We start from the raw sequence: 16,000 nt of genomic DNA, 5'->3' as shown, positions 1-16,000 counted from the left end.
AATGTAAAACATATTCATCACACAAATCTGTTAATTATACATTCCTTGTGACATCCTGCATACCTTTTAGCTTACTTGTCAGTCTGCTTGGGTGAGCTAATACATCATCTAAGTTTTTGCTTGATAAAAACCCCATTTCTTGTGTCTGTCTTGCTAAGGTTAAAAGTGTTCACCTCAACTTAAGTGTTATACATTCAGTGATTGATTTGTTAATTTGTGGTTTTTCTGCATATAAGAGGTTATGTAAGCACTTTATGGCATTATACATGCAGTAATTGATTTGTTAATTAGTGGTTTCTCTGCGTATAAGAGGTTATGCAAGCACTTTATGGCAAAATCATTATTGATATTTCTGGAGACTCCCCTGCTTATTGGGATATCCCAATCCCTTCTTCTCTAATTCCTTCTGTCAAAGACCAAGCGGATGCTGACTCAGCTGCCACCATGCCTCCTCCATCACTGTAGCCTCAAAGCCTACATTCTTCTGAAAAGAAAAAGACCAGAGGCTCCTTTGCTTATGTTATCATCACATCCTTGGAAGATTCCCTTGGTCACTAGAAAACCTCCATTCACGATAATTGCTCCACCCACCCAGTCACTATTGGGAGAAATATCCCCTCTGTAGCTTCTGCCTTCTCATATCATTCATTTCTAGCTCACTGGCAGGGGATGATTAATCACTTGTTAACCTTAGAGAAGCTGAGACCCCACAGCTAATTCAGAATTCAGTGTCTGCAACTTCAGGTCACCAATAGTTGAAGGGCAATGTTGGTGTGTGTGTATTTTTCTGTCCCAGCAATGGACAATATGTTGAACTTTCGGTGGTGATGTCAGAGTGATCACCTACATCAAGGATCTCCTTTAAGTTCCTATGGACCCAGAAGCTCTGATGTTTTCAGGTACATAGTCTTATATCTTCAAGCAAAAGGTGCGTGGTCTTGAGAGGAAAATCTTTGTACAGGTATATTAACCCTTAAGGGACGGATTGATCCTCAGTGTGAAGTAAAACAGGTTTGGGGAGGTGGACGGATTGAGCTTCAGTGTGAAGCAGAATTACGCACCATTGGTATGGTAATAATGATTCAAAACAAAGGTGCCAATACTTCTATATGCTATAAATTCACTAATGGCAACTTTTATACAGATGTGAGAGTTAGGCCAGTATCAGTAATGCTTGTGACTTCTAGGGGGAAAGTACTGCATCTCTCTCTCTCACACGAGTCTTTTTGTAAATTTGCTTGTAAATATATGAAGGGGTTGCTGTTGTTTTTTGTTTTTGTCTTTTACGATAGCATGTCAGTTGTAAATGTAATTTTACAAAGAAAATTGCAAAGAAATACTAGAAAAAGCATGTAAAAGTAAAAAAAAAAGTTACTGAATCTTCCTTTTCGTAAATTTACGTGAATATTTTACAACAAATATGCAAAAAATTTGTTACTGCTTCTATTTCGTATCTGTTTTGATATTGAGTGAGCAGTAATAATAATTTTACAAAATACAATAAATTTATTTATTAGAAAAAACATATATAAGTTGGTAAAATTTACGATTGTCTTGTAAATGAGGCCTCACAAAGGGTTGTAAATAGTAATTTTCAACTTCTTGTGGAAGGTGGGGAAAATTTTTTGAGAATTTTATAATTTATACAGTGTGAATGTACGTGTCATTCTCTTTCCATTGATGTGATTTTTTTTTATTTTGCCGACTTCAAAGTTTCCCCGGTCTGGGATGCTGCACATTGATAAATTATGCTATCCCTTAAGGGTTAACTTGTCAAGAGTTAAAGGCTTTTTTTTTCTCTGCATTTAAGTATTCCTGACATACTAGAAAGGACAGATTGTTGGGATCATGTCAGTCTCCTCATGAAGGTCCATAACAAGTGGAAACTGATACAGTATCCAGTATTGCATATAGACACTCCTCAATTAACAACCTGGCAGTAAGTGAGTTGGTCGATAAGTAAGGAGCCAGGCCTTATCGATATTTCAAGCACATTGCACTGGTAGTGAGTTTTTGTCATCCATCTTTAGAAATTTTAATGTTACTTTTGCTTCATCACAAACACCGCTGTCTTTAGCTATTGCTACTTGGCCTGCCATTCCTGGCCAAGAATGAGGATTCATTGAAGAGGAAATCCCATATTCTTCTGCAGGAACTCAATACTGTATTACTGAAAAAATAATAGGACCAGTTAGGTCACTTCAAGTACGTAGATGTCATGGCTACTTTCCCAAATGGTTGTTTTTTTCACCCTGCTGCCAATTGTATGGGCAGAGTTGTTGTCCTACATCCCACTCCATCATATGTAGGTAAGTCACCTTAGAGCTATACTGGTACAGTATGTAACTTCTTTTCCCATCCTTCTTCATTATTAATCCTGAATGGGTATCTTGAATAAAAGACGGTTGGTGATGTCTCATGTGACTTTACTGTGGACCAGTTTTTCATCTGGGTCATTGGGATTTGTTAACCAGAAAGCTAGGCCATTTCATTGCCTATTGATTTTTATGTTTTTCTTTGAGGATCAACAGTGGCTGCACTATCAAAAAACAGGTTTTGACTGAAAAATATTATTTTGTAGCTGCCCAAACCCACCTACTTTCCTTGATAAAAAGGCATGGGAATCTGTGGTGGATGTTCCATTTTACATGTCTGTGAGAAGGGTAAATGGAAAGACCAAAGTAATCATTGTGGGCAGGAGAGAGAGCCCTCCGCCTTGAGTCCTTTTGTGTTCTGTCACTGTGTCAACAGGCATTATTCTGTCCAAGACCAACTAATAGTCAATTCTTTGATACTGGTTGGTCTGTCCTATGAAACCCCTGACAGAACCAGAAGGCAACTCCTTTAAGGATCCTAAATCAAAGCATGTTTTCTTGTAACAAATTATATTCATTTCACAATGGATCCATTACTTCTACTCATGTCACGCTAAGGTAAAGGAGTAAAAATACTGATATATATAGGAAAATTAATATTGGGTTAGGAAAAATTATATATTAAAAAATTAGCAGGAGCCACAAATAAAAATAAAAAACGGTCATGTAGATGAAGATGCATTTCTCATGTCCCATAAACTGATTTTGTTGGAATCTTTTTTTGGTAGCATGGTTTAGAAGGTACTGATTAATAGGTGTGAATGTGCTGAAAAATACTTAATATAAAATTAAGCATACATACTAAATAGCAAATGAAATACTGAAGGACAGACAGTAATAAATGCCTTCCACATTAATTCATATTGCTTGCTGAAGGAAGAGAGTACCAATTTGGAGATTTCCCTTTATGTCTTCCAAGAGTAGTCTCTTGTCTTCCCCCCTCTTCATCAAGCAGATCAGGACAGCCCATTACACCATCTACCCCCTGAAAAAGACAGCATTCCCCTCCTAGGTAACATCATTCGGGCAACAGCAAAAGCCCTTAAATAATGAGGAAAGGGTAGTATCTTTTGACCAAGTGTCCGGTTAGAGATGGAAGACAAACATGAAGTCATTTAGCTACACAGATCTCTTCTACAGTGGGTGTTCCTCCCCACTCATGAGTCAGGTCCTCTACTATACATTGCACATAGTCTAATTCAGGATATATTGGTGTAATCTGAAGAGGTTAAAGGGCTTAAACAAGGATATGGTCAGCAAGCAGGTAATCAAGGAGGTTCTGCAGTCATCCATTTTTGGTCCTGCAGGCAACAACTTGATGGTGCCAGCCTGTATAACAAATTCTGGCAAAAAACCTACAGTACTTCAGGGTGGAAGTGTTGAAGTTAGTTATGCATTCCATCAAGTAAGAAGACTTGTGGAATCACAAGGCCTGCAAAAAGCTAGCATCCATGCCACTGTGCATCCAACTTCTAGGAAATATCTGCACTTTTTCTTAAGAGCCAAGAATTTCCAGTTCTGTGCTTCATATTTTGTCCTGCAATAGCTGTGGCAGTCTTGATATACTTGTCCAGCAGAAAATTGCAGAGTTATGTCGATGACTAATTAGTCCTAGCAAAATCGGCTGCAGAACTTCTAAGGACTTTGTTCATCAGTGTTGATTATACTAACATTTGGGCTTAGAGATCAACTGAAGTATGTCGAACTTGTTTCTAACTAGGAAAGAAATGTATTTGGGATTAAGGTAGACACTTCAACAGTGATGGTTTGTCCCACAATAGACAGGGTCTAAAGACTACTTGTGATGATACAGGTATTTCAGCAGCAGCCAAGTCCTCTAGGCAAGCTATGACAGTTTCTGCTGGGTCACTTGTTTCCACTGGAAAAGTTGGTTGTGGCTCTCCAGTTATTTGTTGGCAGTGTGTCTCTCAGATGCTCATTCTGCCATGCAGTTGAACCTCTTAAAACCAGCAGTGTGTGGTCCGGGAACTCCTGTGGTTTGGCTCGATTGTGAATCAGCCACCATTAGTTCATTGAGCGGCTCCACACATTGCTTACAACTTCCCAACAGCGAAATTATGCCATTATTCTGACTCATTCAGAATAAGTAGAGCATTTCAAATTGTAGTTTTATCGTATAGCCTAAACGATTTGAAATGTACTAACCTAGTTGTAGCCTAAGTCTTCTACTATGACACCCAGGTTACTTCACTCATATGCTCTTCCAAATTGCACTTAAAACATTGCATTGCATTGCATTGTGTATGTTGATCTGATAAACTTACTGTTAGTTCAAATGGCACATTCAGTATTCCTAGCTTGAATTAGAATCAGATTGGCATGAACACAATCTCTTACTTCGTAACCCTCATCTAAAACACACCTCAAGAAGTTCTCCTTACATTTAGATATGCATATCTCCTAAGGGAAATTTCCCTAAATGAATTTTAAGATGAAAAGGAATACTTAAGTGGATGTGAAGGCACCGACAACTGTGGCTTTTCTTGAGTCCCTATTAGATCCACGCTGTGACGAGACTGGCTTCATGTTCATCTTTGGACAACACCAAACATTCGACTAACCACCAGACAAACAACCGGTGCCAGTAGTTAAGCATTATTACACGTATACTTACAATTAAATACACGAAACAACCAAAACAAAGCTTTTCATTACTAAATACAAACACAACAAAACATAATATCCTTCTTCTACATAATATGCATTTCCACTTTACGTAAATTTAAAAAGAATACATAAAACCCTACCACAACTCTCTTGTAGAAGTTTTGATATACTCCCCCACAAGAAAAACTTATGCCTGCATTATTTACAATAGTCCTGTTCTTATCAATGCCTTTTTGGTTTCTGCAGGTATTTGAGCAGTCCTTCTGCTCAGGCTGGTGCTTCACTGAATGTCTTATGTCTCAGGATTAATTTCCCTTATCTCCTGCCACAGCTGTAAGGGGTATAACTTAATTACAGGTCTCATGAGTTGGCTATGAGCCGTTCTTAGAGTAGCCACTCTTGGGACCTTGTCTCACCCCATGTGTAACTCGATCACTTGGCCCAACTTCCACTTGCTCCTTGTCCCCTTGTCATGAATGAAGACTACTTCCCCTATCTTGGGCCAAGAGCCATGCATTGTTCCTACTCGATGGGTCTCTCCGACATGGTCTTAAGATATTCTAATGCCGCTACAAACGTGGTGGCGTTGACACTCAACATGAGTGCTGGAAAACTTCTTCTGCTGCAGAATTTTCTAAAACTCATGAGAAACGAGTCACAGGATTGGTTATCAACTAGCTCCACATGTATGCCTCTGGTTATTGGGCACTTAAATAAGATGATACAGTATAAGCCTTCTCAGGGCTCTGTCCTTTTCCCTTGACCCATAATGTGCCAGCGTAGTCCACACCTGTGTTATTAAAAGGTTGCTCACATTGCATCTTGAACTCAGGTAATGGAGGAACTATATTGGCCCTATACGGCCTCCCCTGCGTTCTCCTGCAAATAACACAATGGTTTAGTATACTCTTAGTTAATTGGCTTATCTGTGGGATCCAGAACTCCTGCCTGACACTCGCCACAGTTGCAGTTACATCCATATGAGCATTTGCATCATGATGTTCTTTAATAATTACCTGAGTAACATAGCAACTCTTCGGCAATAGTACAGGCAGTCCCCGGTTATCGGCAGGGATTCCTTTCTGAGGGTGTGATGATAACTGATTTTCGGGCTTTTTTGGTGATTTTTGGGGCTTATCAGCACCTGTGTTAGGTATGTATTGGCCCCAATACCCAATTATTGGCGCCAATAAGCGGAAATTGGTGATTTTCAGCACTAGACAGGCACCGTAAAACCGGATAGCCGTTAACCAAGCCCACCGTTAACCAGGACTGCTGTATAGGAAACTTAGCAGCTTCAGGTAACTGTGCATGTTCTAGTCTACCCTTATACCTTATTACCCCATTGTCAAGGTAAAGATTCAACTGGTGTACGAGAGGTAGTTTTGATTTTCTAACCCCTTTCGTCAAACTCTCATATTCCTCTTGGAAAAATTCCCTATGTACGATGGCAATAGTCTTATTCTTTGCCTCTTGGAGTTCTTCCAAGGTCAATTCACCATGCCTCTTTATATTGGTTGAACTTCTACAATTATTAAAAAATCATAGGATCCACCCTGGGGTCCTATAGACCTTTTTAACCTTGCTGAATCTCTCCCAATTCAGCAAGTATTACCATTCAGGTTGTCCTCTACAGTATTGACCAAAATGTTCTCTTCCCTACCCTGCACAAGTGATCCACCAACCCATAGCCTATCAATTGGCAAAGAGGAATTTTTTAACCAAGGGGGTTCCTCCCACCAGAAAGAACTATCCAAGATCATTTCTGTCCTTTTCCCTCGTGTCAGCCAGTCACTGGGATTTTCATCTGTAGGCACATAGGACAAGACTGCTTCTGGGAATTAAAGAGTGTTTTGTTCATGAGACTTACCTGCCAGATATATATATAGCTGTATTCTCCGAAGTCCGACCAAATTTCAAAACTCGCGGCACATGCAGTGGCAGGCAGGTGGTTAGTACCCATTCCGCCGCTGGGGCGGAAGGTGTCAGGAACCATTCCATTTCTATTCCCAGTTTTCTCTGTGCTTGGTTGTCCAGCACCTGTTGTCAGTTCCTCCATCATTAGTTTCGAAATTTGTTGTCATAAGTATTTGGTTGTTTTGGTATCGACTGGATCTGTGACTTGGCATGCGCTCTTTGTGGACCGTTTTGATTTTGCTTTTGACTTTTCTTATAATTAAGATGTCTTACCTCTAGCTGTTGAGTCTGCTTGGGCTGAATGTAAGGTGAGGCTATAGAGGCTTTGATAGTCCTCACTCTTTATATGATATGTAAGGGTGTTCAATGCTCTAGTAATCGTGTGAATTTGTGGGATTGTCTGAGGTGAGTGGAAGTAATATGAAGCCTATATGCTTAAATTGGAGCGTGATAGGCTGAAGTCTTCCTCTAAGAGTGCATCCTTAGATGGACAGTCAGGGTTTTTCTCCTACTAGTAACCCTGTAGTAAATTTTTATTGCTAACCTGTAGTTTGTTGCTGCAGAAGTGGTCCCTGACTCTCGTGTGTGGAGTCAATCACGTGCTCTTAGAAACTTAAAGGTAGATACAGATTCCAAAGCGCGTAGTGTTAGTGCTGGAGTGCCCCTAATTGTTGTGGAGGGGGCGTCAGATGACCCTATAATGCCTCTAGGCCTGGACACTCATCGAACTCCCGGGACAGGAGGGGGCATGTCAGAAAGCCGCATGAGAGGTGGGGGCTTCCACGATCTGGCGTCGCCGGCGGGTCGATGGCGCTACCAGGCTGCCAGGATGCGTGCTCAGGCCGCGCATCCTGGAGAAAGTTACTTCGTCCTCCCGACCGTCCTCCCGCCTCGGAGGTTGGAGCTTTCTCGGTTGGACTCGCCCTGTAAGAGAAGCAGAGGAGGGCGGCTTCCACGTCCTCTTCCTCTGAACGTTTAATATAACTTCCCCGAAAGTTGTGGATATTCCTCTGCAGAGAGAATAAAGTGTTTTTAGTTAGTGGCGGCTCAACTGTCGCTAAGGCGAGGGCTGAAGCTTCTTCCTGTGGAAGGAAGTATCGTCTCTCTCCCCTTTCCTTCTCTCAGGTTCAGCCCTTCTCCCGAAGTTGCTTCTCCAGCGTAGATTTTGTTGGGTTTACAACAACAGCTGGATACTCTCATGAACCTTTCAAGATTCAGATCTGCCTGTTAAGAGGGTACAGACTTTCACCTTAGATTTCCTCTTCGTCTTCCAGTTTGCTAGATGTTTTGGGGCTTCGTCTATGCGTCTAGAGAGAGTGTTTAGTGGCTTCCTATTCGTCTTCCCGAGTTAGAGGTGTTGGCCTTTTCTCTTGTCTCATGTAGGAGTGCGTCTTGCATCTTCGATGCGCTTCTCACCTTCACGCCTCACCTTGACATTGTAACGCCTAGTGCGCAGTAACCAGCGCGGCATCACGCCTGTGACCTCTCTTCTAGTACTTGCCCACGGAGCCTCTAAATGCGTCACGCCCATGGCAGCTCCTTCAGCAAACGTATATTCCAAGTCTTGTGTTGGCGGCTGGTCCAGTTGTTCATCATGTCACACAACTACCCTTCAACATCGATATCGCTAATTGGCCGATGCCCAGCGGCAGTACATATACTAAAGAGCGATACAGAGAAGATTAGCATGGCCCCTGCGCCAAGAGATGACAAGCTAATGCGTGAAGTGTTCCACATTTTTATGTTTTCTCGTGCTCTAGTTGACGACTTCTTCGTTCGCGGGAGTTCAACCTGCGTGTCGGCTGAATCGAACTACTTTCTCCACTCCTCAAGACCCTCCAGCTGCGGAGAACATCCTCTTCGTCACAGCCTTTGTATGAAGAGAAACTTCTTTGTCTTCTTCTTCCTCTGATTATCAAGACTCTGGCTTTTTCTTAAGGATCTGTTTCTGAGACTTTTCCAACCTTGGCTCCTCTCCACCTTCGCAGTTGTCTTTGTCTTAAAGGGGGCATTTGTGAGAAAAATCGGAAATCAAATTTTCTGGGATATTTTATATATGGCATCATACATATCTAGCTATCTTCATAGAAAGTTTTAAAGTTAGCCACAGTTAGGAGTTATAAACAAAACAGTAACCCTATCATAGTCAATTACATTTTCGTATAATGTAATGAATTTGTCCAAAGTATATCAGTGGTAATTTCCTTTTAGCTGTAAGAATAATAATATCTAATCGATCTATGGCAGCCTGGACCTGAAATGCGCGCCCAGTCACTTTATCAGCGAAGACAGGAATGCCGCGGGAGCAGTCAGTGCTTGATCAGTCAGTATAGCAGCTCAGAGCTTGACTAAGAATGTTGAGCTGCAACCTGAGCCGATGTTTTGACGCAAGCTTCATTTAGCTTCATTTATGATTATATTACTTTGCAGGTCTATTTTTGACTTTCGTTATGTCGCGAAACATCAAACTGTGTGTAACAGCAAACCCGATAAATACACAGAGAAGCAAAAAATATACGTTTTTCTCAAAACTAAAGTTACTCGACATTCAAACTGCATCTCCTTCTTATGATTGCACGATCTCAATGATACAAAAAACAGCGAAAGCTAAATATTTGCCTACAAACAAAGAACTTCATAGGAAGCAACCACGGGAACCCGCACCACGAGAGAGTTTTCCCGAAGGAATGTCACTTCAAGAGAGAGGTAAGTGACTCCTGTCTCAGACTCCCTTTGCAACCCAGGCTTCATTTTGCACAAGCCTGGAAAAGTGAGAGGCAGGCGTTTGGTCCCTCCTACTGTTAGAGAGAAAGTTACTTGATTCCCTTCCTGTCTCCTCCTCCTTTGTTTTTCATTTCCCAACTGCCTTCTGTCAAACAGAAAATTGTTTGACCTGCTCGAACAGATGTTAGGGCGGAGCAGTGGAACAGGTCTTCAGACTCGGTGTTCCCGAGTTTTACTACAGATTGTTTCCAGTCCCAAAACTTTCAGTAGGCTGGAGACCCGTCTTGGGCGTCAACAGGTCGAACAACGGTCGGAAAAGTTCAAGATGGAACCTGTAGTCAATACTAGGAGCCCTTCATCCCGGGGGTTGGATGGTATCTTTGGATCTCAAGATACTTATCTTCACGCCCCAATTCATCGTTCGGTGGTATCTCAGGTTGTCTTGGGGGACTAGGCGTACCAGCTCAGGGCTCTGCGCTGGACTGCTCCTTTGGCCATACCCGTTGGCTTACCGCTACCGTCCGATCAGCGAGAGTTAAGCAGCGTTAGGTGCAGTCAGTACTTGGATAGGTTACACCGCCTGGGAACACCAGATGCTGTTGGCGTCTCATTTTTGCTCGGTGTTTACGTCTCATGAAAGCGTTGCGATGCAAAGTTGCACCTGTCGCGTCAGGATCTCCTCTACTTGAATGACTGGTTGGCCCAGGCGTCGCCGAAGCAAAGGTATCTGGAGACCTTCAGTTGACTCCTGCAGCTTCGTGAAGTCCTTAGGACTTCTGGTCTGTGGAGAAGTCGCAGCTGATCCCCTCACTGTCCTTTGTGTCTGGGAATTCAGATGTATTCAGCGGCTTTATAGCGTCTCCGTCTCAGGCGGCAACTTCTGTAATACGCGAAAAAGTCTCGGCCTCCTTGGAAAGGAAACATGCTAGGTGAGGAAGAATGAGTCTGCTGGGGACCATTTCCTCGCTGGAGAAGTTTGTTTTTCATAGAGTCTGCATCTCAGGCCTCTTCAGTTCTTTCTGTTGGAGAACTGGCAAAGCAAGGGAAGACTTGAAGAGGATTGGGGAATTCTTCATGCCAAGAGGATCTGTAGTGATGGCTCAGATCCAGAGGAAATTGCAGAAAGAGTCTCCCTCAAGCTTCTAGACCCCAACCTAGTGTTGTTTTTCCAGCGGAGTGATCCAACTTGGGTTGGGGCAACACTAGAGGAGGGAGAGGAAGTGTTAGGAACCGGAGAGGAACAGGTGTCAGTGCTTTGGCACATCAACTAAAGATTTGGCGGCTATCTTTTAGCCTCCAATTCTTGAGGTCAAGTTTTGCAATCGTGTAGTTGTAGCAAACTGAGGACAATACTACTTGTTCCCTGTTCAGCCTTGCAAGAGAGATTATTCTTTGAGCTATGCTGCATAACATTTCGATTCTCACAAGTTTTGTTTGAAGTCCCGAAAATGTTCGAGCAGACCTGCTCTGTTGGCGCCATCAACCTGCCGGAAGGAATGGACCCTTCATCAGGAGGTTTGCCGTTTTGGAAAATTGGGTCTGCCCATCTTGTGGATATTTTCCCACACGACCTCAAGAACAGCGAGGCTCCTCTATAAAGAAGCTCATCTGTACTCGACCCTGGGCAGTTGCGATAGATGCTCTTCCTGGGATTGGACAGGAATAGATGTTCCCTTTTCCCGTTCTAGAAATTCTGGGAGAAGTCATATGATTCGCGACCTCACAAGGGGCGAGGATGACTCTCATCCCCACCATTTTTGGCCTTGAACCACTGGTTCTCGGAGTTTCTCTTCTTGTTGGTAGGCGTTCGAGACCCTTCCTATGAGCAAACCTGCTCATACAAACCCACTGTGAGATATCTTTGAATCTCCGCTCTGAACCTGACTGCTGGACTATGAAACGGTCAGAAGCGAAGGGGTTTTTTCTGTGAGTGTACGGGCCATCGCTAGAGCAGAAGTTCTTCATCTAAAGGATATATCTAGCGAGTGAGCAACCTTCAAGGTTGGTGTAGAAGAAGGGCTTTTCCTCTTCTCTATCACTGTGAGCCAAGTTGCAGTTTTCTCCTTTACTTAGAGAAGAGAAAAAGGCTTCGTGCTTGATTCGACTATCAAGTGTTATCGGAGCATGCTTTCGATTGTATTCAGACAGAGGATTAGATTTGTCTGACAATAAGGACCTCCACGATCTTACGAGCTCTTTCAAGACGTCCAAGGTTCCTCAGCTAATTCCCCCTGCTTGGAACTTGGACGTAGTGCTCAAGTTTTTGATGTTTAGTCCTTTTGAGCCTCTCCACTCTGCATCTCTTAAGGATGTTACTCGAAAACGGCATTCCTCGCGGCTCTGGCGAAAGTGGCCAGTTCGAGGCCATCATGTGGGCTTCAAAGACACAATGCTGTATCTATTCTTTAAGCCCTAAGTTCTTGGCTAAAATGATAGGTCTTCTAACCCATAGCTAGACCTTTGAAATTAAGGTTGCAGACCTTATTGGACAGGAACCTGAGGAGTTCTATCATTCAGTTAGAGCTCTCAAGTACTACCTTAAAGAACACAGGACACTCGTGGTCCCTTGGATATTTTATGGTGTTCTGTGAGGCAACAGTTAAACCTATGCTCGAAGAATGTACTGGCATTCTTCATTGAGTTGTCATTGGGGCGCACACTCTGGTTGTGGCGGCTCCAACTTCCAGAGTTGTTGAAGGAGTGCGCTCACTTGAAGGTGAGGGCAGTTGCCTCATAGGCGTTCAAGAAAAATGTGGTACTCTAAGCGAGTGTTCTTAATTGCCACATTTTGGCGAGAATCAGTTAGGTGTTTTATCACCTCTTGGCAAGATGTTTGCATTAGCATCACGAGAATTGCTCGCTGGGACCATACATTGCTCTTCCATAATATGGGACAGGGGTAACTCAAAATCTATCCTTTTTAATTGTGTTTTTTAACTGGTTGTTAGGGTGAGCTACTGGGTGATCTTCCCAATCCCAACCCACCTGAAACTAACCGCTTTGAGGTGTTGGTTAGGTGGTTAGTAATGCTCTTATCTCTTTGTATGGTCTATGATCTAGTCACATTGTGGTCAGCCCGTTGGCGTAGATCATCAGTCATCCAGCTATAGGTCACTACCTCGCTGGGGTCTCTAGTAAAGCAAACAGACTAGAGTGACAGTAACCACTCCAGTCAATACCTTATAAGATAAGGAACCAAAATAATTTTACCAATAATTGGATTTTCCTCATTCTTGGCTGTCTCTACCCCTCAAAAAGTTATTATTCAGCTATATATATGGCAGAGTAAGTCTCATGAACAAAATGATATTTTAATGATAAAATAAAGTTTGTTCATACTTGCTAACAGATACTCTCTTCATATTAACCTCCCTCCTCCCCTCAGGAGTCAGTGTTGAAAAATCTGAATAGAAAATGAATGGATTCCTGATACCGCTCCCAGCGTGAGAATGAGTACTAACACCTGCCAGCCACTGCGTGTGCATGAGTTTTGAAATTCTGTGGACTTCGGAGAATACAGCTATATATATATCTGCAGGTAAGTATGAACAAACTTTATTTTATCTGTTTAAATAATATCATATTTTCCTGTATTCTATTTTTCTAAATACAGGGAGAACACTTTTGATACTAGCCAACTTAGGTCGACTTTACTGTCCGACCAAACGAAGAGTTCTACAAACTCATCCTTCTCAAAGGATTCTTTAATAAATTTGGCCATTCTTGCTTCTAGCAACAATGCCATCAACTCAAGTTTTGGAACAGTTAATTCTTTAATGGGTGCTTTGCCATCAATAAATAAGAGTTTTCAATCCTAACTCTAGAGGCTGCACAACCATATGCTAACTTACCGGTATTGCAGAATAAGTGTAAGGAGTGCCCCTTTAATAGGCTAGTATTCCTGGGAAAGAAAATATCAAGACATTTTTCCAAGTCTTCGGATATCGTAACCCATTGTTTCTGTAATGGGTCTGGGAGTTGTTCATCCCAATCCAGTTGTTGCTTTCACAAATTCTTCAGGTATATCTTTGCCCTAAAATTGCAGTAGAACTTTGAGTAGGTCAGCTGTTATATGTGGTCCTGTCCACAAACAATCGTTCAAGCTTAACCCACTTTTCCCCTGTCTGACTGAACAGTCAAATACTATCCTAATAGAGGTTGTTGCACTGTCCATTTTAATACCATGATGTGCCAAGAAATGACACTCTTCCTCTTTTAAAGTATTCCACTCTTTCTATGAATCTCCAATCCTCTTGACTTTTCAGGATTTTCTGGTAGTGTTCTAGATACTGAGTGTCCTTCTGAAACTTGACACACTGTTGTTTTAATATATTCAAAGCCAACCCAAAGTTGGAAGTTCATCTCCTTTTATTGCCTTTCCAAGGCAGTGCCACTACATACTGTTTGTCAATTTCAGAATAAGTTATAGTACTCCCAAAGTTCTCCAATACAGTACTTTCCATTCCTGTTCCATTATTTTACTGCAATCAATACCTAAATGATCTCAACTCAATAAAGTTTCAAGATCTTCCCTTGGATCCCTTAAATGAGTAGCCCCTTCAGCCATAATTATGTTGTTAGTTTCCACTGCCAGTTTTAAAATGGAAACATGAGTCTTCTTGGTGGGAGGAGAACTACTTGTTCCAGTTACCACATAACCAAATATGGTTGGTAGCAACACTAAATTTTCAAATTTCCTAGACCCTGGAAGTCAGATGTTGTACACATTGTCAGCCCTTATTAACAATTCTATAGGCAATTGTTTCTCTACGGGTAGATAAAAATCTTTATCAGCCAAGCTGATTTTTGTTCTACACAACGACCTTAAATTCTTCGTAACGTTGAATTTCTTTGTATATTCTGGTAGCTTGTCTACCACTATACAAACCATTTCTTATTCCTTAACTGGTGTAGAAGTTGAGTAACCTCTCAATGATATATTTTCAACTCCCTTGCTTTTATAGTGGAGTCCCTCAAGCAGATTTCTTTATAAATGATCTCTTGGCACAGGTATCTAACAACCCTCTCTTTCACACAATGCAACCTCTTTTACCCTTTAGGGTTATTGTGGCTGTAGGTAAGATCGACTTCCTAGTCATCTTATTTCCCTGTCTAGTATTCGTCAAAGAGTGTGTTCTAACTTGTACCCCACCTACATTAGATTTATTTAGCTGGTTTCGATTGCATATAGCACTATGATGTCTAACATTGCAGCCATTATTACATCCTTGCCTGTCACAGTCGGAACTGAAGTGTTTATTGGATGTGCATATGAAACACAAACCTAGAGTTCTGAGTTGTTCTATCTTCCCTCCTCTGATTACATGGGATTTACAATGTGTCCTTATATGATTGCCTCTGCAAAGTGCACATCCTTTAACCTCATTTACCTTGGCTTTCTTTGTATTTTCTTTAGGCCTTACCAGTGTTTTTTTTTTGGTCTTACAGATTGCCCTTGTTCCACTGCGAAAGCAGATACTATTGTTAATGTATTAGCTTTTACTGGTTCATTCTGTGGAAAAGCCCTCAAATTGTGTATTTCTTCTTCAAGATATTTTTTAAAGGTGTCAAATTTAAGCCAATCTTCTCCACACCTTCCTTTTATTATTTCACTTACATTACTAGGTAGTTCGGTGTAGAGCAAGATGTTATACAATTCACTCAATTCCAGCTGTTCACTCTCCAGTGATTTTATACAGCATTCGAATTGTGCTCTAAAACCTTGTAGCGATTCTGTATATGCCATGGGAGTCTCAGTTTGGAAGAGTTTTCTAACTAAACACAACTTGATATCGTCTTTTCTGCCATAGGTCTCTTTTAACAAGTTCACTCCTTGTAAATATTTATCACCTTGTAATTTAAAACCAGATATCAGTTCCAGAGCCTCACCTTCCAATAGACCCTTTAAATAAGAAAACTTCTGTATTTTCTCAAAATCAGTTCTTTGGTGTGCTGATACTTCATAAAGTTCCCAAAATGAATTCCACTCCAATACATCACCATCGAAATGTTTGAGGTCTAATTTAGGTAACTTTACACTAGCTTTAACAGGCAATATTGGTTCACTAGGTTCACCTCCTAAAGCTAGAAGACTCGTGATGGAGGAGTTTAGTCCATGAATTTCATTGCCTACCTTTAGGCTAAATTCAGCTTGATTCATAATCTGGTCAGGTTGTCCTCCAGGATCAGTTAGATCCAATATTTCATTATCCAATTCCTGGATTTTCTGCAAATACAGGCAGTCCCCGGTTAATGGCGGGCTCAGTTAACGGCGATCCAGTTTTACAGCGCTTGTTTAGCAACGAAAATCTCCGATTTCCACCTATTGGCACCAATAATTGGGTATTGGCACCAAT

At 41.6% G+C, this 16,000-nt stretch overlaps 1 protein-coding gene and 1 non-coding gene across 2 annotated transcripts in view; both read left to right on the top strand.

The window, feature by feature from the left end:
- HBS1 (translation elongation factor EF-1alpha (GTPase) HBS1) overlaps nucleotides 1–16,000 on the top strand; it is a gene marked incomplete at its 5' end in the record, with an annotated part of 255,149 nt that overhangs the window by 205,390 nt on the left and 33,759 nt on the right. The window lies entirely within an intron of this gene.
- Nucleotides 8,555–8,661, top strand: LOC136843065 (U6 spliceosomal RNA). Its single transcript, XR_010854424.1, has one exon. It is a non-coding gene; the product is annotated as a U6 spliceosomal RNA (small nuclear RNA).

This window comes from Macrobrachium rosenbergii, chromosome 10 (genome assembly GCF_040412425.1).
Source record: "Macrobrachium rosenbergii isolate ZJJX-2024 chromosome 10, ASM4041242v1, whole genome shotgun sequence".
Classification (NCBI taxonomy): domain Eukaryota; kingdom Metazoa; phylum Arthropoda; class Malacostraca; order Decapoda; family Palaemonidae; genus Macrobrachium; species Macrobrachium rosenbergii.
This window is presented reverse-complemented; position numbering and strand designations above follow the sequence as displayed.